This window comes from Lissotriton vulgaris, chromosome 11 (assembly GCF_964263255.1).
Source record: "Lissotriton vulgaris chromosome 11, aLisVul1.2, whole genome shotgun sequence".
NCBI lineage: Eukaryota > Metazoa > Chordata > Amphibia > Caudata > Salamandridae > Lissotriton > Lissotriton vulgaris.
In genome coordinates, this window is record NC_141699.1 from 484,061,677 (window position 1) to 484,086,260 (window position 24,584).

Below are 24,584 nucleotides of genomic sequence, written 5' to 3' on the forward strand. Positions count from 1 at the left end.
TATTACGGCGGTGGCAACGGGCCCTTAAGTGTACTCAGAAAGAGTCCAAAAGCCTAAACAAGACACGCTTCATAAAAAAAATTACTCATTTCGTAACTTGTCTAGATCAGGCAGGATAGGTCCAGACTACAAACCCTTCCGAGCCACCTGCTCTCTAAAACACTTCCTAGGTGTGGAAATTGTTTCAATGTTTACATCTAGTTTGAGTTTTTGCCATTTAACTCTGTGACTTGATGAGGATTGCGTAACGAGAAGTGAACATTTCCTTAACTAAACCAAATGGTGTTCATGCAAAATCACACTACGCTGCAAGCAGGATTCGAACCTGCGCAGGGATACCCCATTGGATTTCGTGTCCAACGCCTTAACCACTCGGCCATCGCAGCTATATGAGTATGAAGTCACTGTTGTCGTATACAAGCCATGCTCTGCTCATGTCAGGCGGAGACCAAAAAAATAAAGTAACGGAAGGACGGGGCACGTACCAGCAGTGCCCTGTTGTCCTTCATTATTTTGCATGCTTTCATACAATTAATAAAAATAGCAACATGCATCACTCAAAGTGAGTGAAAGGGCACAGATGAGTGGTAATCAATCACTGCATGTTTCTACCCACTTTTCCCTATATTACGGCGGTGGTAACAGGCCCTTAAGTGTACTAAGAAAGAGTCCAAAAGCCTAAACAAGACATGCATCATAAAAAAAAAGTACTCTTTTCATGACTTGTCTAGATCAGGCAGGACAGGTCCAGACTACAAACCCTTCTGAGCCACCAGCTCTCTAAAACACTTCCTGGGTGTGGAAATTGTCTCAATGTTTACATCTAGTTTGAGTTTTTTCCATTTAACTCTGTAACTTGATGAGGATTGTGAACAAGAAGTGAACATTTCCTTAACTAAACCAAATGGTGTTCATGCAAAATCACACTACCCTGCAAGCAGGATTCGAACCTGCGCAGGGAAACCCCATTGGATTTCAAGTCCAACGCCTTAACCACTAGGCCATCGCAGCTGCATGAGTATGATGTCACTGTTGTCGTATACGAGCCATACTCTGCTCATGTCAGGCCGAGACCAAAAAATAAAGTAACAGAAGGACGGGGCACGTACCAGCAGTGCCCTGTTGTCCTCACTTATTTTGCATGCTTTCATACAATTAATAAAAATAGCAACATGCATCACTCAAAGTGAGTGAAAAGGCACAGATGAGTGGTAATCAATCATTGCGCATTTCTACCCTCTTTTCCCTATATTACGGCGGTGGTAACGGGCCCTTAAGTGTACTCAGAAAGAGTCCAAAAGCCTAAACAAGACACGCTTCATAAAAAAATAATTACGCTTTTCATGACTTGTCTAGATCATGCAGGACAGGTCCAGACTACGAACCCTTCCGAGGCACCTGCTCTCTAAAACACTTCCTGGGTGTGGAAATTGTCTCAATGTTTACATCTAGTTTGAGTTTTTGCCGTTTAACTCTGTGACTTGATGAGGATTGCGTAACAAGAAGTAAACATTTAGTTAACTAAACCAAATGGTGTTCATGCAAAATCTCTTGACGCTGCAAGCAGAATTCGAACTTACGCGGAGAAACCCCATTGGATTTCAAGTCCAACGCCTTAACCACTCGGCCATCGCAGCTGCGTGAGTATGATGTCACAGTTGTCGTATACTAGCCATGCACTACTCACGTCAGGCCGAGACATAAAAAATAAAGTAACAGAAGGGCGGGGCACGTACCAGCAGTGCCCTGTTGTCCTCACTTATTTTGCATGCTTTCATACAATTAATAAAAATAGCAATACGCATCACTCAAAGTGAGTGACAGGGCACCGATGAGCGGTAATCAATCACTGCACATTTCTATCCTCGTTTCCCTATATTACGGCGGTGGCAACGGGCCCTTAAGTGTACTCAGAAAGAGTCCAAAACACTTCCTGGGTGTGGAAATTGTCTCAATGTTTACATCTAGTTTGAGTTTTTGCAGTTTAACTCTGTGACTTGATGAGGATTGCGTAATGAGAAGTGAACAATAACTTAACCTAACCAAATAGTGTTCATGCAAAATCTCATGCCGCTGCTAGCAGGTTTCGAACCTACGTGGGGAAACCCCATTGGATTTCAAGTCCAACACCTTAACCACTCGCCATCGCAGCTGCGTGAGTATGATGTCACAGATGTCGTATACTAGCCATGCACTACTCACGTCAGGCCAAGACATAAAAAATAAAGTAACAGAAGGACGGGGCACGTACCAGCAGTGCCCTGTTGTCCTCACTTATTTTGCATGCTTTCATACAATTAATAAAAATAGCAATACGCATCACTCAAAGTGAGTGACAGGGCACCGATGAGCGGTAATCTATCACTGCACATTTCTATCCTCGTTTCCCTATATTACGGCGGTGGCAACGTGCCCTTAAGTGTACTCAGAAAGAGTCCAAAAGCTTAAACAAGACGCGCTTCATAAAAAAAAGTACTCTTTTCATGACTTGTCTAGATCAGGTAGGACAGGTCCAGACTACGAACCCTTCCGAGCCACCTGCTCTCTAAAACACTTCCTGGGTGTGGAAATTGTCTCAATGTTTACATCTAGTTTGAGTTTTTGCAGTTTAACTCTGTGACTTGATGAGGATTGCGTAATGAGAAGTGAACATTAACTTAACTTAACCAAATAGTGTTCATGCAAAATCTCATGCCGCTGCAAGCAGGTTTCGAACCTACGTGGGGAAACCCCATTGGATTTCAAGTCCAACGCCTTAACCAGTCGGCCATCGCAGCTGCGTGCGTATGATGTCACTGTTGTCGTATACGAGCCCTGCGCTACTCATGTCAGGTCGAGACCTAAAAAATAAAGTAACGGAAGGACGGGGCACATACCAGCAGTGCCCTGTTGTCCTCACTTATTTCGCATACTTTCATACAATTAATAAAAATAGCAATACGCATCACTCAAAGTGAGTGACAGGGCACCGATGAGCGGTAATCAATCACTGCACATTTCTATCCTCGTTTCCCTATATTACGGCGGTGGCAACGGGCCCTTAAGTGTACTCAGAAAGAGTCCAAAAGCTTAAAGAAGACACGCTTCATAAAAAAAAGTACTCTTTTCATGACTCGTCTAGATCAGGCAGGACAGGTCCAGACTACAAACCCTTCCGAGCCACCAGCTCTCTAAAACACTTCCTAGGTGTGGAAATTGTTTCAATGATTACATCTAGTTTGAGTTTTTGCCGTTTAACTCTGTGACTTGATGAGGATTGCGTAACAAGACGTAAACATTTGCTTAACTAAACCAAATGGTGTTCATGCAAAATCTCATGACGCTGCAAGCAGGATTCGAACCTACGCGGGGAAACCCCATTGGATTTCAAGTCCAAAGCCTTAACCACTCGGCCATCGCAGCTGCATGAGTATGATGTCACAGTTGTCGTATACGAGCCATGCACTACTCATGTCAGGCCGAGACATAAAAAATAAAGTAACAGAAGGACGGGGCACGTACCAGCAGTGCCCTGTTGTCCTCACTTATTTTGCATGCTTTCATACAATTAATAAAAATAGCAATACGCATCACTCAAAGTGAGTGACAGGGCACCGATGAGCGGTAATCAATCACTGCACATTTCTATCCTCGTTTCCCTATATTACGGCGGTGGCAACGGGCCCTTAAGTGTACTCAGAAAGAGTCCAAAAGCTTAAACAAGACACGCTTCATAAAAAAAAGTACTCTTTTCATGACTTGTCTAGATCAGGTAGGACAGGTCCAGACTACGAACCCTTCCGAGGCACCTGCTCTCTAAAACACTTCCTGGGTGTGGAAATTGTCTCAATGTTTACATCTAGTATGAGTTTTTGCAGTTTAACTATGTGACTTGATGAGGATTGCGTAATGAGAAGTGAACATTTACTTAACTTAACCAAATGGTGTTCATGCAAAATCACATGCCGCTGCAAGCAGGATTCGAACCTACGTGGGGAAACCCCATTGGATTTCAAGTCCAACGCCTTAATCACTCGGCCATCGCAGCTGCGTGAGTATAATGTCACTGTTGTCGTATACGAGCCATGCGCTACTCATGTCAGGTCGAGACCTAAAAAATAAAGTAACGGAAGGACGGGGCACATACCAGCAGTGCCCTGTTGTCCTCACTTATTTCGCATACTTTCATACAATTAATAAAAATAGCAATATGCATCACTCAAAATGAGTGACAGGGCACAGATGAGCGGTAATCAATCACTGCACATTTCTACCCTCGTTTCCATATATTACGGCGGTGGCAACGGGCCCTTAAGTGTACTCAGAAAGAGTCCAAAAGATTAAACAAGACACGCTTCATAAAAAAAAATTACTCATTTCGTAACTTTTCTAGATCAGGCAGGATAGGTCCAGACTACAAACCCTTCCGAGCCACCTGCTCTCTAAAACACTTCCTAGGTGTGGAAATTGTTTCAATGTTTACATCTAGTTTGAGTTTTTGCCGTTTAACTCTGTGACTTGATGAGGATTGCGTAACAAGAAGTAAACATTTACTTAACTAAACCAAATGGTGTTCATGCAAAATCTCATGACGCTGCAAGCAGGATTCAAACCTACGCGGGGAAACCCCATTGGATTTCAAGTCCAACGCCTTAACCACTCGGCCATCGCAGCTGCGTGAGTATGATGTCACAGTTGTCGTATACGAGCCATGCACTACTCACGTCAGGCCGAGACATAAAAAATAAAGTAACAGAAGGACGGGGCACGTACCAGCAGTGCCCTGTTGTCCTCACTTATTTTGCATGCTTTGATACAATTAATAAAAATAGCAATACGCATCACTCAAAGTGAGTGACAGGGCACCGATGAGCGGTAATCAATCACTGCACATTTCTATCCTCGTTTCCCTATATTACGGCGGCGGCAACGGGCCCTTAAGTGTACTCAGAAAGAGTCCAAAAGCTTAAACAAGACACGCTTCATAAAAAAAGTACTCTTTTCATGACTTGTCTAGATCAGGCAGGACAGGTCCAGACTACGAACCCTTCCGAGCCACCTGCTCTCTAAAACACTTCCTGAGTGTGGAAATTGTCTCAATGTTTACATCTAGTATGAGTTTTTGCAGTTTAACTCTGTGACTTGATGAGGATTGCGTAATGAGAAGTGAACATTTACTTAACTAAACCAAATTGTGTTCATGCAAAATCTCATGCCGCTGCAAGCAGGATTCAAACCTACGCGGAGAAACCCCATTGGATTTCAAGTCCAACGCCTTAACCACTCGGCCATCGCAGCTGCGTGAGTATGATGTCACTGTTGTCGTATACGAGCCATGCGCTACTCATGTCAGGTCGAGACCTAAAAAATAAAGTAACGGAAGGACGGGGCACATACCAGCAGTGCCCTGTTGTCCTCACTTATTTCGCATACCTTCATACAATTAATAAAAATAGCAATATGCATCACTCAAAATGAGTGACAGGGCACAGATGAGCGGTAATCAATCACTGCACATTTCTACCCTCGTTTCTATATATTACGGCGGTGGCAACGGGCCCTTAAGTGTACTCAGAAAGAGTCCAAAAGCCTAAACAAGACACACTTCATAAAAAAAATTACTCATTTCGTAACTTGTCTAGATCAGGCAGGATAGGTCCAGACTACAAACCCTTCCGAGCCACCTGCTCTCTAAAACACTTCCTAGGTGTGGAAATTGTTTTAATGTTTACATCTAGTTTGAGTTTTTGCCATTTAACTCTGTGACTTGATGAGGATTGCGTAACGAGAAGTGAACATTTCCTTAACTAAACCAAATGGTGTTCATGCAAAATCATACTACGCTGCAAGCAGGATTCGAACCTGCGCAGGGAAACCCCATTGGATTTCGAGTCCAACGCCTTAACCACTCGGCCATCGCAGCTGCATGAGTATGATGTCACTGTTGTCGTATACGAGCCATGCTCTGCTCATGTCAGGCGGAGACCAAAAAAATAAAGTAACGGAAGGACGGGGCACGTACCAGCAGTGCCCTGTTGTCCTCGCTTATTTGGCATGCTTTCATACAATTAATAAAAATAGCAATACACATCACTCAAAGTGAGTGACAGGGCACCGATGAGCGGTAATCAATCACTGCACATTTCTACCCTCGTTTCCATATATTACGGCGGTGGCAACGGGCCCTTAAGTGTACTCGGAAAGAGTCCAAAAGCCTAAACAAGACACGCTTCATAAAAAAAAATTACTCATTTCGTAACTTGTCTAGATCAGGCAGGATAGGTCCAGACTACAAACCCTTCCGAGGCACCTGCTCTCTAAAACACTTCCTAGGTGTGGAAATTGTTTCAATGTTTACATCTAGTTTGAGTTTTTGCCGTTTAACTCTGTGACTTGATGAGGATTGCGTAACAAGAAGTAAACATTTACTTAACTAAACCAAATCGTGTTCATGCAAAATCTCATGACGCTGCAAGCAGGATTCGAACCTACGCGGGGAAACCCCATTGGATTCCAAGTCCAACGCCTTAACCACTCGGCCATCGCAGCTGCGTGAGTATGATGTCACAGTTGTCGTATACGAGCCATGCACTACTCACGTCAGGCCGAGACATAAAAAATAAAGTAACAGAAGGATGGGACACGTACCAGCAGTGCCCTGTTGTCCTCACTTATTTGGCATGCTTTCATACAATTAATAAAAATAGCAATACGCATCACTCAAAGTGAGTGACAGGGCACCGATGAGCGGTAATCAATCACTGCACATTTCTATCCTTGTTTCCCTATATTACGGCGGTGGCAACGGGCCCTTAAGTGTACTCAGAAAGAGTCCAAAAGCTTAAACAAGACACGCTTCATAAAAAAAAGTACTCTTTTCATGACTTGTCTAGATCAGGTAGGACAGGTCCAGACTACGAACCCTTCCGAGGCACCTGCTCTCTAAAACACTTCCTGGGTGTGGAAATTGTCTCAATGTTTACATCTAGTTTGAGTTTTTGCCATTTAACTCTGTGACTTGATGAGGATTGCGTAACGAGAAGTGAACATTTCCTTAACTAAACCAAATGGTGTTCATGCAAAATCACACTACGCTGCAAGCAGGATTCGAACCTGTGCAGGGAAACCCCATTGGATTTCGAGTCCAACGCCTTAACCACTCGGCCATCACAGCTGCATGAGTATGATGTCACTGTTGTCGTATACGAGCCATGCTCTGCTCATGTCAGGCGGAGACCAAAAAAATAAAGTAACGGAAGGACGGGGCACGTACCAGCAGTGCCCTGTTGTCCTCACTTATTTTGCATGCTTTCATACAATTAATAAAAATTGCAACATGCATCACTCAAAGTGAGTGAAAGGGCACAGATGAGTGGTAATCAATCACTGCATGTTTCTACCCACTTTTCCCCATATTACGGCGGTGGTAACAGGCCCTTAAGTGTACTAGGAAAGAGTCCAAAAGCCTAAACAAGACATGCATCATAAAAAAAAGTACTCTTTTCATGACTTGTCGAGATCAGGCAGGACAGGTCCAGACTACAAACCCTTCTGAGCCACCAGCTCTCTAAAACACTTCCTGGGTGTGGAAATTGTCTCAATGTTTACATCTAGTTTGAGTTTTTTCCATTTAACTCTGTAACTTGATGAGGATTGCGAACAAGAAGCGAACATTTCCTTAACTAAACCAAATGGTGTTCATGCAAAATCACACTACGCTGCAAGCAGGATTCGAACCTGCGCAGGGAAACCCCATTGGATTTCGAGTCCAACGCCTTAACCACTCGGCCATCGCAGCTGCATTAGTATGATGTCACTGTTGTCGTATACGAGCCATACTCTGCTCATGTCAGGCCGAGACCAAAAAATAAAGTAACAGAAGGACTGGGCACGTACCAGCAGTGCCCTGTTGTCCTCACTTATTTTGCATGCTTTCATACAATTAATAAAAATAGCAACATGCATCACTCAAAGTGAGTGAAAAGGCACAGATGAGTGGTAATCAATCATTGCGCATTTCTACCCTCTTTTCCCTATATTACGGCCGTGGTAACGGGCCCTTAAGTGTACTAAGAAAGAGTCCAAAAGCCTAAACAAGACACGCTTCATAAAAAAATAATTACTCTTTTCATGACTTGTCTAGATCATGCAGGACAGGTCCAGACTACGAACCCTTCCGAGCCACCTGCTCTCTAAAACACTTCCTGGGTGTGGAAATTGTCTCAATGTTTACATCTAGTTTGAGTTTTTGCCGTTTAACTCTGTGACTTGATGAGGATTGCGTAACAAGAAGTAAACATTTACTTAACTAAACCAAATGGTGTTCATGCAAAATCTCATGACGCTGCAAGCAGGATTCGAACCTACGCGGGGAAACCCCATTGGATTTCAAGTCCAACGCCTTAACCACTCAGCCATCGCAGCTTTGTGAGTATGATGTCACAGTTGTCGTATACGAGCCATGCACTATTCACGTCAGGCCGAGACATAAAAAATAAAGTAACAGAAGGACGGGGCACGTACCAGCAGTGCCCTGTTGTCCTCACTTATTTTGCATGCTTTCATACAATTAATAAAATAGCAATACGCATCACTCAAAGTGAGTGACAGGGCACCGATGAGCGGTAATCAATCACTGCACATTTCTATCCTCGTTTCCCTATATTACGGCGGTGGCAACGGGCCCTTAAGTGTACTCAGAAAGAGTCCAAAAGCTTAAACAAGACACGCTTCATAAAAAAAAGTACTCTTTTCATGACTTGTCTAGATCAGGTAGGACAGGTCCAGACTACGAACCCTTCCGAGCCACCTGCTCTGTAAAACACTTCCTGGGTGTGGAAATTGTCTCAATGTTTACATCTAGTTTGAGTTTTTGCAGTTTAACTCTGTGACTTGATGAGGATTGCGTAATGAGAAGTGAACATTAACTTAACTTAACCAAATAGTGTTCATGCAAAATCTCATGCCGCTGCAAGCAGGTTTCGAACCTACGTGGAGAAACCCCATTCTATTTCAAGTCCAACTCCTTAACCACTCGGCCATCGCAGCTGCGTGAGTATGATGTCACTGTTGTCGTATATGAGCCCTGCGCTACTCATGTCAGGTCGAGACCTAAAAAATAAAGTAACGGAAGGACGGGGCACATACCAGCAGTGCCCTGTTGTCCTCACTTATTTCGCATACTTTCATACAAATAATAAAAATAGCAATACGCATCACTCAGAGTGAGTGACAGGGCACCGATGAGCGGTAATCAATCACTGCACATTTCTATCCTCGTTTCCCTATATTACGGCGGTGGCAACGGGCCCTTAAGTGTACTCAGAAAGAGTCCAAAAGCTTAAAGAAGACACGCTTCATAAAAAAAAGTACTCTTTTCATGACTTGTCTAGATCAGGCAGGACAGGTCCAGACTACAAACCCTTCCGAGCAACCAGCTCTCTAAAACACTTCCTAGGTGTGGAAATTGTTTCAATGTTTACATCTAGTTTGAGTTTTTGCCGTTTAACTCTGTGACTTGATGAGGATTGCGTAACAAGAAGTAAACATTTACTTAACTAAACCAAATGGTGTTCGTGCAAAATCTCATGACGCTGCAAGCAGGATTCGAACCTACGCGGGGAAACCCCATTGGATTTCAAGTCCAATGCCTTAACCACTCGGCCATCGCAGCTGTGTGAGTATGATGTCACAGTTGTCGTATACGAGCCATGCACTACTCACGTCAGGCCGAGACATAAAAAATAAAGTAACAGAAGGACGGGACACGTACCAGCAGTGCCCTGTTGTCCTCACTTATTTGGCATGCTTTCATACAATTAATAAAAATAGCAATACGCATCACTCAAAGTGAGTGACAGGGCACCGATGAGCGGTAATCAATCACTGCACATTTCTACCCTCGTTTCCATATATTACGGCGGTGGCAACGGGCCCTTAAGTGTACTCAGAAAGAGTCCAAAAGCCTAAACAAGACACGCTTCATAAAAAAAAATTACTCATTTCGTAACTTGTCTAGATCAGGCAGGATAGGTCCAGACTACAAACCCTTCCGAGCCACCTGCTCTCTAAAACAGTTCCTAGGTGTGGAAATTGTTTCAATGTTTACATCTAGTTTGAGTTTTTGCCGTTTAACTCTGTGACTTGATGAGGATTGCGTAACAAGAAGTAAACATTTACTTAACTAAACCAAATGGTGTTCATGCAAAATCTCATGACGCTGCAAGCAGGATTTGAACCTACACGGGGAAACCCGATTGGATTTCAAGTCCAACGCCTTAACCACTCGGCCATCGCAGCTGCGAGAGTATGATGTCACAGTTGTCGTATACGAGCCATGCACTACTCACGTCAGGCCGAGACATAAAAAATAAAGTAACAGAAGGACGGGACACGTACCAGCAGTGCCCTGTTGTCCTCACTTATTTGGCATGCTTTCATACAATTAATAAAAATAGCAATACGCATCACTCAAAGTGAGTGACAGGGCACCGATGAGCGGTAATCAATCACTGCACATTTCTATCCTCGTTTCCCTATATTACGGCGGTGGCAACGGGCCCTTAAGTGTACTCAGAAAGAGTCCAAAAGCCTAAACAAGACACGCTTCATAAAAAAAATTACTCATTTCGTAACTTGTCTAGATCAGGCAGGATAGGTCCAGACTACAAACCCTTCCGAGCCACCTGCTCTCTAAAACACTTCCTAGGTGTGGAAATTGTTTTAATGTTTACATCTAGTTTGAGTTTTTGCCATTTAACTCTGTGACTTGATGAGGATTGCGTAACGAGAAGTGAACATTTCCTTAACTAAACCAAATGGAGTTCATGCAAAATCATACTTCGCTGCAAGCAGGATTCGAACCTGCGCAGGGAAACCCCATTGGATTTCGAGTCCAACGCCTTAACCACTCGGCCATCGCAGCTGCATGAGTATGATGTCACTGTTGTCGTATACGAGCCATGTTCTGCTCATGTCAGGCGGAGACCAAAAAAATAAAGTAACGGAAGGACGGGGCACGTACCAGCAGTGCCCTGTTGTCCTCGCTTATTTTGCATGCTTTCATACAATTAATAAAAATAGCAACATGCATCACTCAAAGTGAGTGAAAGGGCACAGATGAGTGGTAATCAATCACTGCATGTTTCTACCCACTTTCCCTATATTACGGCGGTGGTAACAGGCCCTTAAGTGTACTATGAAAGAGTCCAAAAGCCTAAACAAGACATGCATCATAAAAAAAAGTACTCTTTTCATGACTTGTCTAGATCAGGCAGGACAGGTCCAGACTACAAACCCTTCCGAGCCACCTGCTCTCTAAAACACTTCCTGGGTGTGGAAATTGTCTCAATGTTTACATCTAGTTTGAGTTTTTTCCATTTAACTCTGTGACTTGATGAGGATTGCGAACAAGAAGTGAACATTTCCTTAACTAAACCAAATGGTGTTCATGCAAAATCACACTACGCTGCAAGCAGGATTCGAACCTGCGCAGGGAAACCCCATTGGATTTCGAGTCCAACGCCTCAACCACTCGGCCATCGCAGCTGCATGAGTATGATGTCACTGTTGTCGTATACGAGCCATACTCTGCTCATGTCAGGCCGAGACCAAAAAATAAAGTAACAGAAGGACGGGGCACGTACCAGCAGTGCCCTGTTGTCCTCACTTATTTTGCATGCTTTCATACAATTAATAAAAATAGCAACATGCATCACTCAAAGTGAGTGAAAGGGCACAGATGAGTGGTAATCAATCATTGCGCATTTCTACCCTCTTTTCCCTATATTACAGCGGTGGTAACGGGCCCTTAAGTGTACTAAGAAAGAGTCCAAAAGCCTAAACAAGACACGCTTCATAAAAAAATAATTACTCTTTTCATGACTTGTCTAGATCATGCAGGACAGGTCCAGAATACGAACTCTTCCGAGGCACCTGCTCTCTAAAACACTTCCTGGGTGTGGAAATTGTCTCAATGTTTACATCTAGTTTGAGTTTTTGCCGTTTAACTCTGTGACTTGATGAGGATTGCGTAACAAGAAGTAAACATTTACTTAACTAAACCAAATGGTGTTCATGCAAAATCTCATGACGCTGCAAGCAGGATTCGAACCTACGCGGGGAAACCCCATTGGATTTCAAGTCTAACGCCTTAACCACTCGGCCATCGCAGCTGCGTGAGTAGGATGTCACAGTTGTCGTATACGAGCCATGCACTACTCACGTCAGGCCGAGACATAAAAAATAAAGTAACAGAAGGACAGGGCACGTACCAGCAGTGCCCTGTTGTCCTCACTTATTTTGCATGCTTTCAGACAATTAATAAAAATAGCAATACGCATCACTCAAAGTGAGTGACAGGGCACCGATGAGCGGTAATCAATCACTGCACATTTCTATCCTCGTTTCCCTATATTACGGCGGTGGCAACGGGCCCTTAAGTGTACTCAGAAAGAGTCCAAAAGCTTAAACAAGACACGCTTCATAAAAAAAATTACTCATTTCGTAACTTGTCTAGATCAGGCAGGATAGGTCCAGACTACAAACCCTTCCGAGCCACCTGCTCTCTAAAACACTTCCTAGGTGTGGAAATTGTTTCAATGTTTACATCTAGTTTGAGTTTTTGCCATTTAACTCTGTGACTTGATGAGGATTGCGTAACGAGAAGTGAACATTTCCTTAACTAAACCAAATGGTGTTCATGCAAAATCACACTACGCTGCAAGCAGGATTCGAACCTGTGCAGGGAAACCCCATTGGATTTCGAGTCCAACGCCTTAACCACTCGGCCATCGCAGCTGCATGAGTATGATGTCACTGTTGTCGTATACGAGCCATGCTCTGCTCATGTCAGGCGGAGACCAAAAAAATAAAGTAACGGAAGGACGGGGCACGTACCAGCAGTGCCCTGTTGTCCTCACTTATTTTGCATGCTTTCATACAATTAATAAAAATTGCAACATGCATCACTCAAAGTGAGTGAAAGGGCACAGATGAGTGGTAATCAATCACTGCATGTTTCTACCCACTTTTCCCTATATTACGGCGGTGGTAACAGGCCCTTAAGTGTACTAGGAAAGAGTCCAAAAGCCTAAACAAGACATGCATCATAAAAAAAAGTACTCTTTTCATGACTTGTCGAGATCAGGCAGGACAGGTCCAGACTACAAACCCTTCTGAGCCACCAGCTCTCTAAAACACTTCCTGGGTGTGGAAATTGTCTCAATGTTTACATCTAGTTTGAGTTTTTTCCATTTAACTCTGTAACTTGATGAGGATTGCGAACAAGAAGCGAACATTTCCTTAACTAAACCAAATGGTGTTCATGCAAAATCACACTACGCTGCAAGCAGGATTCGAACCTGCGCAGGGAAACCCCATTGGATTTCGAGTCCAACGCCTTAACCACTCGGCCATCGCAGCTGCATTAGTATGATGTCACTGTTGTCGTATACGAGCCATACTCTGCTCATGTCAGGCCGAGACCAAAAAATAAAGTAACAGAAGGACTGGGCACGTACCAGCAGTGCCCTGTTGTCCTCACTTATTTTGCATGCTTTCATACAATTAATAAAAATAGCAACATGCATCACTCAAAGTGAGTGAAAAGGCACAGATGAGTGGTAATCAATCATTGCGCATTTCTACCCTCTTTTCCCTATATTACGGCCGTGGTAACGGGCCCTTAAGTGTACTAAGAAAGAGTCCAAAAGCCTAAACAAGACACGCTTCATAAAAAAATAATTACTCTTTTCATGACTTGTCTAGATCATGCAGGACAGGTCCAGACTACGAACCCTTCCGAGCCACCTGCTCTCTAAAACACTTCCTGGGTGTGGAAATTGTCTCAATGTTTACATCTAGTTTGAGTTTTTGCCGTTTAACTCTGTGACTTGATGAGGATTGCGTAACAAGAAGTAAACATTTACCTAACTAAACCAAATGGTGTTCATGCAAAATCTCATGACGCTGCAAGCAGGATTCGAACCTACGCGGGGAAACCCCATTGGATTTCAAGTCCAACGCCTTAACCACTCGGCCATCGCAGCTTTGTGAGTATGATGTCACAGTTGTCGTATACGAGCCATGCACTATTCACGTCAGGCCGAGACATAAAAAATAAAGTAACAGAAGGACGTGGCACGTACCAGCAGTGCCCTGTTGTCCTCACTTATTTTGCATGCTTTCATACAATTAATAAAATAGCAATACGCATCACTCAAAGTGAGTGACAGGGCACCGATGAGCGGTAATCAATCACTGCACATTTCTATCCTCGTTTCCCTATATTACGGCGGTGGCAACGGGCCCTTAAGTGTACTCAGAAAGAGTCCAAAAGCTTAAACAAGACACGCTTCATAAAAAAAAGTACTCTTTTCATGACTTGTCTAGATCAGGCAGGACAGGTCCAGACTACGAACCCTTCCGAGCCACCTGCTCTCTTAAACACTTCCTGGGTGTGGAAATTGTCTCAATGTTTACATCTAGTTTGAGTTTTTGCCATTTAACTCTGTGACTTGATGAGGATTGCGTAACAAGAAGTAAACATTTAATTAACTAAACCAAATGGTGTTCATGCAAAATCTCATGACGCTACAAGCAGGATTCGAATCTACGCGGGGAAACCCCATTGGATTTCAAGTCCAACGCCTTAACCACTCGGCCATCGCAGCTGCGTGAGTATGATGTCACAGTTGTCGTATACGAGCCATGCACTACTCACGTCAGGCCGAGACATAAAAAATAAAGTAACAGAAGGACGGGACACGTACCAGCAGTGCCCTGTTGTCCTCACTTATTTGGCATGCTTTCATACAATTAATAAAAATAGCAATACGCATCACTCAAAGTGAGTGACAGGGCACCGATGAGCGGTAATCAATCACTGCACATTTCTATCCTTGTTTCCCTATATTACGGCGGTGGCAACGGGCCCTTAAGTGTACTCAGAAAGAGTCCAAAAGCTTAAACAAGACACGCTTCATAAAAAAAAGTACTCTTTTCATGACTTGTCTAGATCAGGCAGGACAGGTCCAGACTACGAACCCTTCCGAGCCACCTGCTCTCTTAAACACTTCCTGGGTGTGGAAATTGTCTCAATGTTTACATCTAGTTTGAGTTTTTGCCATTTAACTCTGTGACTTGATGAGGATTGCGTAACAAGAAGTAAACATTTAATTAACTAAACCAAATGGTGTTCATGCAAAATCTCATGACGCTACAAGCAGGATTCGAATCTACGCGGGGAAACCCCATTGGATTTCAAGTCCAACGCCTTAACCACTCGGCCATCGCAGCTGCGTGAGTATGATGTCACAGTTGTCGTATACGAGCCATGCACTACTCACGTCAGGCCGAGACATAAAAAATAAAGTAACAGAAGGACGGGACACGTACCAGCAGTGCCCTGTTGTCCTCACTTATTTGGCATGCTTTCATACAATTAATAAAAATAGCAATACGCATCACTCAAAGTGAGTGACAGGGCACCGATGAGCGGTAATCAATCACTGCACATTTCTATCCTTGTTTCCCTATATTACGGCGGTGGCAACGGGCCCTTAAGTGTACTCAGAAAGAGTCCAAAAGCTTAAACAAGACACGCTTCATAAAAAAAAGTACTCTTTTCATGACTTGTCTAGATCAGGTAGGACAGGTCCAGACTACGAACCCTTCCGAGGCACCTGCTCTCTAAAACACTTCCTGGGTGTGGAAATTGTCTCAATGTTTACATCTAGTTTGAGTTTTTGCCATTTAACTCTGTGACTTGATGAGGATTGCGTAACGAGAAGTGAACATTTCCTTAACTAAACCAAATGGTGTTCATGCAAAATCACACTACGCTGCAAGCAGGATTCGAACCTGTGCAGGGAAACCCCATTGGATTTCGAGTCCAACGCCTTAACCACTCGGCCATCACAGCTGCATGAGTATGATGTCACTGTTGTCGTATACGAGCCATGCTCTGCTCATGTCAGGCGGAGACCAAAAAAATAAAGTAACGGAAGGACGGGGCACGTACCAGCAGTGCCCTGTTGTCCTCACTTATTTTGCATGCTTTCATACAATTAATAAAAATAGCAACATGCATCACTCAAAGTGAGTGAAAGGGCACAGATGAGTGGTAATCAATCACTGCACATTTCTACCCTCGTTTCCATATATTACGGCGGTGGCAACGGGCCCTTAAGTGTACTCAGAAAGAGTCCAAAAGCCTAAACAAGACACGCTTCATAAAAAAAATTACTCATTTCGTAACTTGTCTAGATCAGGCAGGATAGGTCCAGACTACAAACCCTTCCGAGCCACCTGCTCTCTAAAACACTTCCTAGGTGTGGAAATTGTTTCAATGTTTACATCTAGTTTGAGTTTTTGCCATTTAACTCTGTGACTTGATGAGGATTGCGTAACGAGAAGTGAACATTTCCTTAACTAAACCAAATGGTGTTCATGCAAAATCACACTACGCTGCAAGCAGGATTCGAACCTGCGCAGGGATACCCCATTGGATTTCGTGTCCAACGCCTTAACCACTCGGCCATCGCAGCTATATGAGTATGAAGTCACTGTTGTCGTATACAAGCCATGCTCTGCTCATGTCAGGCGGAGACCAAAAAAATAAAGTAACGGAAGGACGGGGCACGTACCAGCAGTGCCCTGTTGTCCTTCATTATTTTGCATGCTTTCATACAATTAATAAAAATAGCAACATGCATCACTCAAAGTGAGTGAAAGGGCACAGATGAGTGGTAATCAATCACTGCATGTTTCTACCCACTTTTCCCTATATTACGGCGGTGGTAACAGGCCCTTAAGTGTACTAAGAAAGAGTCCAAAAGCCTAAACAAGACATGCATCATAAAAAAAAAGTACTCTTTTCATGACTTGTCTAGATCAGGCAGGACAGGTCCAGACTACAAACCCTTCTGAGCCACCAGCTCTCTAAAACACTTCCTGGGTGTGGAAATTGTCTCAATGTTTACATCTAGTTTGAGTTTTTTCCATTTAACTCTGTAACTTGATGAGGATTGTGAACAAGAAGTGAACATTTCCTTAACTAAACCAAATGGTGTTCATGCAAAATCACACTACCCTGCAAGCAGGATTCGAACCTGCGCAGGGAAACCCCATTGGATTTCAAGTCCAACGCCTTAACCACTAGGCCATCGCAGCTGCATGAGTATGATGTCACTGTTGTCGTATACGAGCCATACTCTGCTCATGTCAGGCCGAGACCAAAAAATAAAGTAACAGAAGGACGGGGCACGTACCAGCAGTGCCCTGTTGTCCTCACTTATTTTGCATGCTTTCATACAATTAATAAAAATAGCAACATGCATCACTCAAAGTGAGTGAAAAGGCACAGATGAGTGGTAATCAATCATTGCGCATTTCTACCCTCTTTTCCCTATATTACGGCGGTGGTAACGGGCCCTTAAGTGTACTCAGAAAGAGTCCAAAAGCCTAAACAAGACACGCTTCATAAAAAAATAATTACGCTTTTCATGACTTGTCTAGATCATGCAGGACAGGTCCAGACTACGAACCCTTCCGAGGCACCTGCTCTCTAAAACACTTCCTGGGTGTGGAAATTGTCTCAATGTTTACATCTAGTTTGAGTTTTTGCCGTTTAACTCTGTGACTTGATGAGGATTGCGTAACAAGAAGTAAACATTTAGTTAACTAAACCAAATGGTGTTCATGCAAAATCTCTTGACGCTGCAAGCAGAATTCGAACTTACGCGGAGAAACCCCATTGGATTTCAAGTCCAACGCCTTAACCACTCGGCCATCGCAGCTGCGTGAGTATGATGTCACAGTTGTCGTATACTAGCCATGCACTACTCACGTCAGGCCGAGACATAAAAAATAAAGTAACAGAAGGGCGGGGCACGTACCAGCAGTGCCCTGTTGTCCTCACTTATTTTGCATGCTTTCATACAATTAATAAAAATAGCAATACGCATCACTCAAAGTGAGTGACAGGGCACCGATGAGCGGTAATCAATCACTGCACATTTCTATCCTCGTTTCCCTATATTACGGCGGTGGCAACGGGCCCTTAAGTGTACTCAGAAAGAGTCCAAAACACTTCCTGGGTGTGGAAATTGTCTCAATGTTTACATCTAGTTTGAGTTTTTGCAGTTTAACTCTGTGACTTGATGAGGATTGCGTAATGAGAAGTGAACAATAACTTAACCTAACCAAATAGTGTTCATGCAAAATCTCATGCCGCTGCTAGCAGGTTTCGAACCTACGTGGGGAAACCCCATTGGATTTCAAGTCCAACACCTTAACCACTCGCCATCGCAGCTGCGTGAGTATGATGTCACAGATGTCGTATACTAGCCATGCACTACTCACGTCAGGCCAAGACATAAAAAATAAAGTAACAGAAGGACGGGGCACGTACCAGCAGTGCCCTGTTGTCCTCACTTATTTTGCATGCTTTCATACAATTAATAAAAATAGCAATACGCATCACTCAAAGTGAGTGACAGGGCACCGATGAGCGGTAATCTATCACTGCACATTTCTATCCTCGTTTCCCTATATTACGGCGGTGGCAACGTGCCCTTAAGTGTACTCAGAAAGAGTCCAAAAGCTTAAACAAGACGCGCTTCATAAAAAAAAGTACTCTTTTCATGACTTGTCTAGATCAGGTAGGACAGGTCCAGACTACGAACCCTTCCGAGCCACCTGCTCTCTAAAACACTTCCTGGGTGTGGAAATTGTCTCAATGTTTACATCTAGTTTGAGTTTTTGCAGTTTAACTCTGTGACTTGATGAGGATTGCGTAATGAGAAGTGAACATTAACTTAACTTAACCAAATAGTGTTCATGCAAAATCTCATGCCGCTGCAAGCAGGTTTCGAACCTACGTGGGGAAACCCCATTGGATTTCAAGTCCAACGCCTTAACCAGTCGGCCATCGCAGCTGCGTGCGTATGATGTCACTGTTGTCGTATACGAGCCCTGCGCTACTCATGTCAGGTCGAGACCTAAAAAATAAAGTAACGGAAGGACGGGGCACATACCAGCAGTGCCCTGTTGTCCTCACTTATTTCGCATACTTTCATACAATTAATAAAAATAGCAATACGCATCACTCAAAGTGAGTGACAGGGCACCGATGAGCGGTAATCAATCACTGCACATTTCTATCCTCGTTTCCCTATATTACGGCGGTGGCAACGGGCCCTTAAGTGTACTCAGAAAGAGTCCAAAAGCTTAAAGAAGACACGCTTCATAAAAAAAAGTACTCTTTTCATGACTCGTCTAGATCAGGCAGGACAGGTCCAGACTACAAACCCTTCCGAGCCACCAGCTCTCTAAAACACTTCCTAGGTGTGGAAATTGTTTCAATGATTACATCTAGTTTGAGTTTTTGCCGTTTAACTCTGTGACTTGATGAGGATTGCGTAACAAGACGTAAACATTTGCTTAACTAAACCAAATGGTGTTCATGCAAAATCTCATGACGCTGCAAGCAGGATTCGAACCTACGCGGGGAAACCCCATTGGATTTCAAGTCCAAAGCCTTAACCACTCGGCCATCGCAGCTGCATGAGTATGATGTCACAGTTGTCGTATACGAGCCATGCACTACTCATGTCAGGCCGCAGGCCGAGACATAAAAAATAAAGTAACAGAAGGACGGGGCACGTACCAGCAGTGCCCTGTTGTCCTCACTTATTTTGCATGCTTTCATACAATTAATAAAAATAGCAATACGCATCACTCAAAGTGAGTGACAGGGCACCGATGAGCGGTAATCAATCACTGCACATTTCTATCCTCGTTTCCCTATATTACGGCGGTGGCAACGGGCCCTTAAGTGTACTCAGAAAGAGTCCAAAAGCTTAAACAAGACACGCTTCATAAAAAAAAGTACTCTTTTCATGACTTGTCTAGATCAGGTAGGACAGGTCCAGACTACGAACCCTTCCGAGGCACCTGCTCTCTAAAACACTTCCTGGGTGTGGAAATTGTCTCAATGTTTACATCTAGTATGAGTTTTTGCAGTTTAACTATGTGACTTGATGAGGATTGCGTAATGAGAAGTGAACATTTACTTAACTTAACCAAATGGTGTTCATGCAAAATCACATGCCGCTGCAAGCAGGATTCGAACCTACGTGGGGAAACCCCATTGGATTTCAAGTCCAACGCCTTAATCACTCGGCCATCGCAGCTGCGTGAGTATAATGTCACTGTTGTCGTATACGAGCCATGCGCTACTCATGTCAGGTCGAGACCTAAAAAATAAAGTAACGGAAGGACGGGGCACATACCAGCAGTGCCCTGTTGTCCTCACTTATTTCGCATACTTTCATACAATTAATAAAAATAGCAATATGCATCACTCAAAATGAGTGACAGGGCACAGATGAGCGGTAATCAATCACTGCACATTTCTACCCTCGTTTCCATATATTACGGCGGTGGCAACGGGCCCTTAAGTGTACTCAGAAAGAGTCCAAAAGATTAAACAAGACACGCTTCATAAAAAAAAATTACTCATTTCGTAACTTGTCTAGATCAGGCAGGATAGGTCCAGACTACAAACCCTTCCGAGCCACCTGCTCTCTAAAACACTTCCTAGGTGTGGAAATTGTTTCAATGTTTACATCTAGTTTGAGTTTTTGCCGTTTAACTCTGTGACTTGATGAGGATTGCGTAACAAGAAGTAAACATTTACTTAACTAAACCAAATGGTGTTCATGCAAAATCTCATGACGCTGCAAGCAGGATTCAAACCTACGCGGGGAAACCCCATTGGATTTCAAGTCCAACGCCTTAACCACTCGGCCATCGCAGCTGCGTGAGTATGATGTCACAGTTGTCGTATACGAGCCATGCACTACTCACGTCAGGCCGAGACATAAAAAATAAAGTAACAGAAGGACGGGGCACGTACCAGCAGTGCCCTGTTGTCCTCACTTATTTTGCATGCTTTGATACAATTAATAAAAATAGCAATACGCATCACTCAAAGTGAGTGACAGGGCACCGATGAGCGGTAATCAATCACTGCACATTTCTATCCTCGTTTCCCTATATTACGGCGGCGGCAACGGGCCCTTAAGTGTACTCAGAAAGAGTCCAAAAGCTTAAACAAGACACGCTTCATAAAAAAAGTACTCTTTTCATGACTTGTCTAGATCAGGCAGGACAGGTCCAGACTACGAACCCTTCCGAGCCACCTGCTCTCTAAAACACTTCCTGAGTGTGGAAATTGTCTCAATGTTTACATCTAGTATGAGTTTTTGCAGTTTAACTCTGTGACTTGATGAGGATTGCGTAATGAGAAGTGAACATTTACTTAACTAAACCAAATTGTGTTCATGCAAAATCTCATGCCGCTGCAAGCAGGATTCAAACCTACGCGGAGAAACCCCATTGGATTTCAAGTCCAACGCCTTAACCACTCGGCCATCGCAGCTGCGTGAGTATGATGTCACTGTTGTCGTATACGAGCCATGCGCTACTCATGTCAGGTCGAGACCTAAAAAATAAAGTAACGGAAGGACGGGGCACATACCAGCAGTGCCCTGTTGTCCTCACTTATTTCGCATACCTTCATACAATTAATAAAAATAGCAATATGCATCACTCAAAATGAGTGACAGGGCACAGATGAGCGGTAATCAATCACTGCACATTTCTACCCTCGTTTCTATATATTACGGCGGTGGCAACGGGCCCTTAAGTGTACTCAGAAAGAGTCCAAAAGCCTAAACAAGACACACTTCATAAAAAAAATTACTCATTTCGTAACTTGTCTAGATCAGGCAGGATAGGTCCAGACTACAAACCCTTCCGAGCCACCTGCTCTCTAAAACACTTCCTAGGTGTGGAAATTGTTTTAATGTTTACATCTAGTTTGAGTTTTTGCCATTTAACTCTGTGACTTGATGAGGATTGCGTAACGAGAAGTGAACATTTCCTTAACTAAACCAAATGGTGTTCATGCAAAATCATACTACGCTGCAAGCAGGATTCGAACCTGCGCAGGGAAACCCCATTGGATTTCGAGTCCAACGCCTTAACCACTCGGCCATCGCAGCTGCATGAGTATGATGTCACTGTTGTCGTATACGAGCCATGCTCTGCTCATGTCAGGCGGAGACCAAAAAAATAAAGTAACGGAAGGACGGGGCACGTACCAGCAGTGCCCTGTTGTCCTCGCTTATTTGGCATGCTTTCATACAATTAATAAAAATAGCAATACACATCACTCAAAGTGAGTGACAGGGCACCGATGAGCGGTAATCAATCACTGCACATTTCTACCCTCGTTTCCATATATTACGGCGGTGGCAACGGGCCCTTAAGTGTACTCGGAAAGAGTCCAAAAGCCTAAACAAGACACGCTTCATAAAAAAAAATTACTCATTTCGTAACTTGTCTAGATCAGGCAGGATAGGTCCAGACTACAAACCCTTCCGAGGCACCTGCTCTCTAAAACACTTCCTAGGTGTGGAAATTGTTTCAATGTTTACATCTAGTTTGAGTTTTTGCCGTTTAACTCTGTGACTTGATGAGGATTGCGTAACAAGAAGTAAACATTTACTTAACTAAACCAAATCGTGTTCATGCAAAATCTCATGACGCTGCAAGCAGGATTCGAACCTACGCGGGGAAACCCCATTGGATTCCAAGTCCAACGCCTTAACCACTCGGCCATCGCAGCTGCGTGAGTATGATGTCACAGTTGTCGTATACGAGCCATGCACTACTCACGTCAGGCCGAGACATAAAAAATAAAGTAACAGAAGGATGGGACACGTACCAGCAGTGCCCTGTTGTCCTCACTTATTTGGCATGCTTTCATACAATTAATAAAAATAGCAATACGCATCACTCAAAGTGAGTGACAGGGCACCGATGAGCGGTAATCAATCACTGCACATTTCTATCCTTGTTTCCCTATATTACGGCGGTGGCAACGGGCCCTTAAGTGTACTCAGAAAGAGTCCAAAAGCTTAAACAAGACACGCTTCATAAAAAAAAGTACTCTTTTCATGACTTGTCTAGATCAGGTAGGACAGGTCCAGACTACGAACCCTTCCGAGGCACCTGCTCTCTAAAACACTTCCTGGGTGTGGAAATTGTCTCAATGTTTACATCTAGTTTGAGTTTTTGCCATTTAACTCTGTGACTTGATGAGGATTGCGTAACGAGAAGTGAACATTTCCTTAACTAAACCAAATGGTGTTCATGCAAAATCACACTACGCTGCAAGCAGGATTCGAACCTGTGCAGGGAAACCCCATTGGATTTCGAGTCCAACGCCTTAACCACTCGGCCATCACAGCTGCATGAGTATGATGTCACTGTTGTCGTATACGAGCCATGCTCTGCTCATGTCAGGCGGAGACCAAAAAAATAAAGTAACGGAAGGACGGGGCACGTACCAGCAGTGCCCTGTTGTCCTCACTTATTTTGCATGCTTTCATACAATTAATAAAAATTGCAACATGCATCACTCAAAGTGAGTGAAAGGGCACAGATGAGTGGTAATCAATCACTGCATGTTTCTACCCACTTTTCCCCATATTACGGCGGTGGTAACAGGCCCTTAAGTGTACTAGGAAAGAGTCCAAAAGCCTAAACAAGACATGCATCATAAAAAAAAGTACTCTTTTCATGACTTGTCGAGATCAGGCAGGACAGGTCCAGACTACAAACCCTTCTGAGCCACCAGCTCTCTAAAACACTTCCTGGGTGTGGAAATTGTCTCAATGTTTACATCTAGTTTGAGTTTTTTCCATTTAACTCTGTAACTTGATGAGGATTGCGAACAAGAAGCGAACATTTCCTTAACTAAACCAAATGGTGTTCATGCAAAATCACACTACGCTGCAAGCAGGATTCGAACCTGCGCAGGGAAACCCCATTGGATTTCGAGTCCAACGCCTTAACCACTCGGCCATCGCAGCTGCATTAGTATGATGTCACTGTTGTCGTATACGAGCCATACTCTGCTCATGTCAGGCCGAGACCAAAAAATAAAGTAACAGAAGGACTGGGCACGTACCAGCAGTGCCCTGTTGTCCTCACTTATTTTGCATGCTTTCATACAATTAATAAAAATAGCAACATGCATCACTCAAAGTGAGTGAAAAGGCACAGATGAGTGGTAATCAATCATTGCGCATTTCTACCCTCTTTTCCCTATATTACGGCCGTGGTAACGGGCCCTTAAGTGTACTAAGAAAGAGTCCAAAAGCCTAAACAAGACACGCTTCATAAAAAAATAATTACTCTTTTCATGACTTGTCTAGATCATGCAGGACAGGTCCAGACTACGAACCCTTCCGAGCCACCTGCTCTCTAAAACACTTCCTGGGTGTGGAAATTGTCTCAATGTTTACATCTAGTTTGAGTTTTTGCCGTTTAACTCTGTGACTTGATGAGGATTGCGTAACAAGAAGTAAACATTTACTTAACTAAACCAAATGGTGTTCATGCAAAATCTCATGACGCTGCAAGCAGGATTCGAACCTACGCGGGGAAACCCCATTGGATTTCAAGTCCAACGCCTTAACCACTCAGCCATCGCAGCTTTGTGAGTATGATGTCACAGTTGTCGTATACGA

The 24,584-nt window shown here is 43.6% G+C and overlaps 27 non-coding genes across 27 annotated transcripts; all 27 read right to left on the reverse strand.

Moving 5' to 3' along the window:
- Positions 1-304: 304 nt before the first annotated feature.
- TRNAS-CGA (transfer RNA serine (anticodon CGA)) lies at positions 305-386 on the reverse strand. The gene has a single exon. It is a non-coding gene; the product is annotated as a tRNA-Ser (tRNA).
- Positions 387-3,320: 2,934 nt separating this feature from the next.
- Positions 3,321-3,402, reverse strand: TRNAS-UGA (transfer RNA serine (anticodon UGA)). Its single transcript has one exon. It is a non-coding gene; the product is annotated as a tRNA-Ser (tRNA).
- A 543-nt stretch (positions 3,403-3,945) lies between these two features.
- On the reverse strand, positions 3,946-4,027 carry TRNAS-UGA (transfer RNA serine (anticodon UGA)). The gene has a single exon. It is a non-coding gene; the product is annotated as a tRNA-Ser (tRNA).
- A 544-nt stretch (positions 4,028-4,571) lies between these two features.
- TRNAS-UGA (transfer RNA serine (anticodon UGA)) lies at positions 4,572-4,653 on the reverse strand. The gene has a single exon. It is a non-coding gene; the product is annotated as a tRNA-Ser (tRNA).
- A 1,167-nt stretch (positions 4,654-5,820) lies between these two features.
- TRNAS-CGA (transfer RNA serine (anticodon CGA)) lies at positions 5,821-5,902 on the reverse strand. The gene has a single exon. It is a non-coding gene; the product is annotated as a tRNA-Ser (tRNA).
- A 544-nt stretch (positions 5,903-6,446) lies between these two features.
- On the reverse strand, positions 6,447-6,528 carry TRNAP-UGG (transfer RNA proline (anticodon UGG)). Its single transcript has one exon. It is a non-coding gene; the product is annotated as a tRNA-Pro (tRNA).
- Positions 6,529-7,071: 543 nt separating this feature from the next.
- Positions 7,072-7,153, reverse strand: TRNAS-CGA (transfer RNA serine (anticodon CGA)). The gene has a single exon. It is a non-coding gene; the product is annotated as a tRNA-Ser (tRNA).
- A 542-nt stretch (positions 7,154-7,695) lies between these two features.
- On the reverse strand, positions 7,696-7,777 carry TRNAS-CGA (transfer RNA serine (anticodon CGA)). Its single transcript has one exon. It is a non-coding gene; the product is annotated as a tRNA-Ser (tRNA).
- Positions 7,778-8,321: 544 nt separating this feature from the next.
- On the reverse strand, positions 8,322-8,403 carry TRNAS-UGA (transfer RNA serine (anticodon UGA)). Its single transcript has one exon. It is a non-coding gene; the product is annotated as a tRNA-Ser (tRNA).
- A 1,167-nt stretch (positions 8,404-9,570) lies between these two features.
- Positions 9,571-9,652, reverse strand: TRNAS-UGA (transfer RNA serine (anticodon UGA)). The gene has a single exon. It is a non-coding gene; the product is annotated as a tRNA-Ser (tRNA).
- A 544-nt stretch (positions 9,653-10,196) lies between these two features.
- TRNAS-UGA (transfer RNA serine (anticodon UGA)) lies at positions 10,197-10,278 on the reverse strand. Its single transcript has one exon. It is a non-coding gene; the product is annotated as a tRNA-Ser (tRNA).
- Positions 10,279-10,821: 543 nt separating this feature from the next.
- TRNAS-CGA (transfer RNA serine (anticodon CGA)) lies at positions 10,822-10,903 on the reverse strand. The gene has a single exon. It is a non-coding gene; the product is annotated as a tRNA-Ser (tRNA).
- A 541-nt stretch (positions 10,904-11,444) lies between these two features.
- Positions 11,445-11,526, reverse strand: TRNAS-CGA (transfer RNA serine (anticodon CGA)). The gene has a single exon. It is a non-coding gene; the product is annotated as a tRNA-Ser (tRNA).
- Positions 11,527-12,070: 544 nt separating this feature from the next.
- Positions 12,071-12,152, reverse strand: TRNAS-UGA (transfer RNA serine (anticodon UGA)). The gene has a single exon. It is a non-coding gene; the product is annotated as a tRNA-Ser (tRNA).
- A 543-nt stretch (positions 12,153-12,695) lies between these two features.
- TRNAS-CGA (transfer RNA serine (anticodon CGA)) lies at positions 12,696-12,777 on the reverse strand. The gene has a single exon. It is a non-coding gene; the product is annotated as a tRNA-Ser (tRNA).
- A 542-nt stretch (positions 12,778-13,319) lies between these two features.
- TRNAS-CGA (transfer RNA serine (anticodon CGA)) lies at positions 13,320-13,401 on the reverse strand. Its single transcript has one exon. It is a non-coding gene; the product is annotated as a tRNA-Ser (tRNA).
- A 544-nt stretch (positions 13,402-13,945) lies between these two features.
- TRNAS-UGA (transfer RNA serine (anticodon UGA)) lies at positions 13,946-14,027 on the reverse strand. The gene has a single exon. It is a non-coding gene; the product is annotated as a tRNA-Ser (tRNA).
- A 1,792-nt stretch (positions 14,028-15,819) lies between these two features.
- TRNAS-CGA (transfer RNA serine (anticodon CGA)) lies at positions 15,820-15,901 on the reverse strand. The gene has a single exon. It is a non-coding gene; the product is annotated as a tRNA-Ser (tRNA).
- Positions 15,902-16,444: 543 nt separating this feature from the next.
- Positions 16,445-16,526, reverse strand: TRNAS-CGA (transfer RNA serine (anticodon CGA)). The gene has a single exon. It is a non-coding gene; the product is annotated as a tRNA-Ser (tRNA).
- A 2,934-nt stretch (positions 16,527-19,460) lies between these two features.
- TRNAS-UGA (transfer RNA serine (anticodon UGA)) lies at positions 19,461-19,542 on the reverse strand. The gene has a single exon. It is a non-coding gene; the product is annotated as a tRNA-Ser (tRNA).
- Positions 19,543-20,092: 550 nt separating this feature from the next.
- Positions 20,093-20,174, reverse strand: TRNAS-UGA (transfer RNA serine (anticodon UGA)). Its single transcript has one exon. It is a non-coding gene; the product is annotated as a tRNA-Ser (tRNA).
- A 544-nt stretch (positions 20,175-20,718) lies between these two features.
- TRNAS-UGA (transfer RNA serine (anticodon UGA)) lies at positions 20,719-20,800 on the reverse strand. Its single transcript has one exon. It is a non-coding gene; the product is annotated as a tRNA-Ser (tRNA).
- Positions 20,801-21,967: 1,167 nt separating this feature from the next.
- On the reverse strand, positions 21,968-22,049 carry TRNAS-CGA (transfer RNA serine (anticodon CGA)). Its single transcript has one exon. It is a non-coding gene; the product is annotated as a tRNA-Ser (tRNA).
- A 544-nt stretch (positions 22,050-22,593) lies between these two features.
- Positions 22,594-22,675, reverse strand: TRNAP-UGG (transfer RNA proline (anticodon UGG)). Its single transcript has one exon. It is a non-coding gene; the product is annotated as a tRNA-Pro (tRNA).
- A 543-nt stretch (positions 22,676-23,218) lies between these two features.
- Positions 23,219-23,300, reverse strand: TRNAS-CGA (transfer RNA serine (anticodon CGA)). Its single transcript has one exon. It is a non-coding gene; the product is annotated as a tRNA-Ser (tRNA).
- Positions 23,301-23,842: 542 nt separating this feature from the next.
- Positions 23,843-23,924, reverse strand: TRNAS-CGA (transfer RNA serine (anticodon CGA)). The gene has a single exon. It is a non-coding gene; the product is annotated as a tRNA-Ser (tRNA).
- Positions 23,925-24,468: 544 nt separating this feature from the next.
- TRNAS-UGA (transfer RNA serine (anticodon UGA)) lies at positions 24,469-24,550 on the reverse strand. The gene has a single exon. It is a non-coding gene; the product is annotated as a tRNA-Ser (tRNA).
- Between the last annotated feature and the right edge of the window lie 34 nt (positions 24,551-24,584).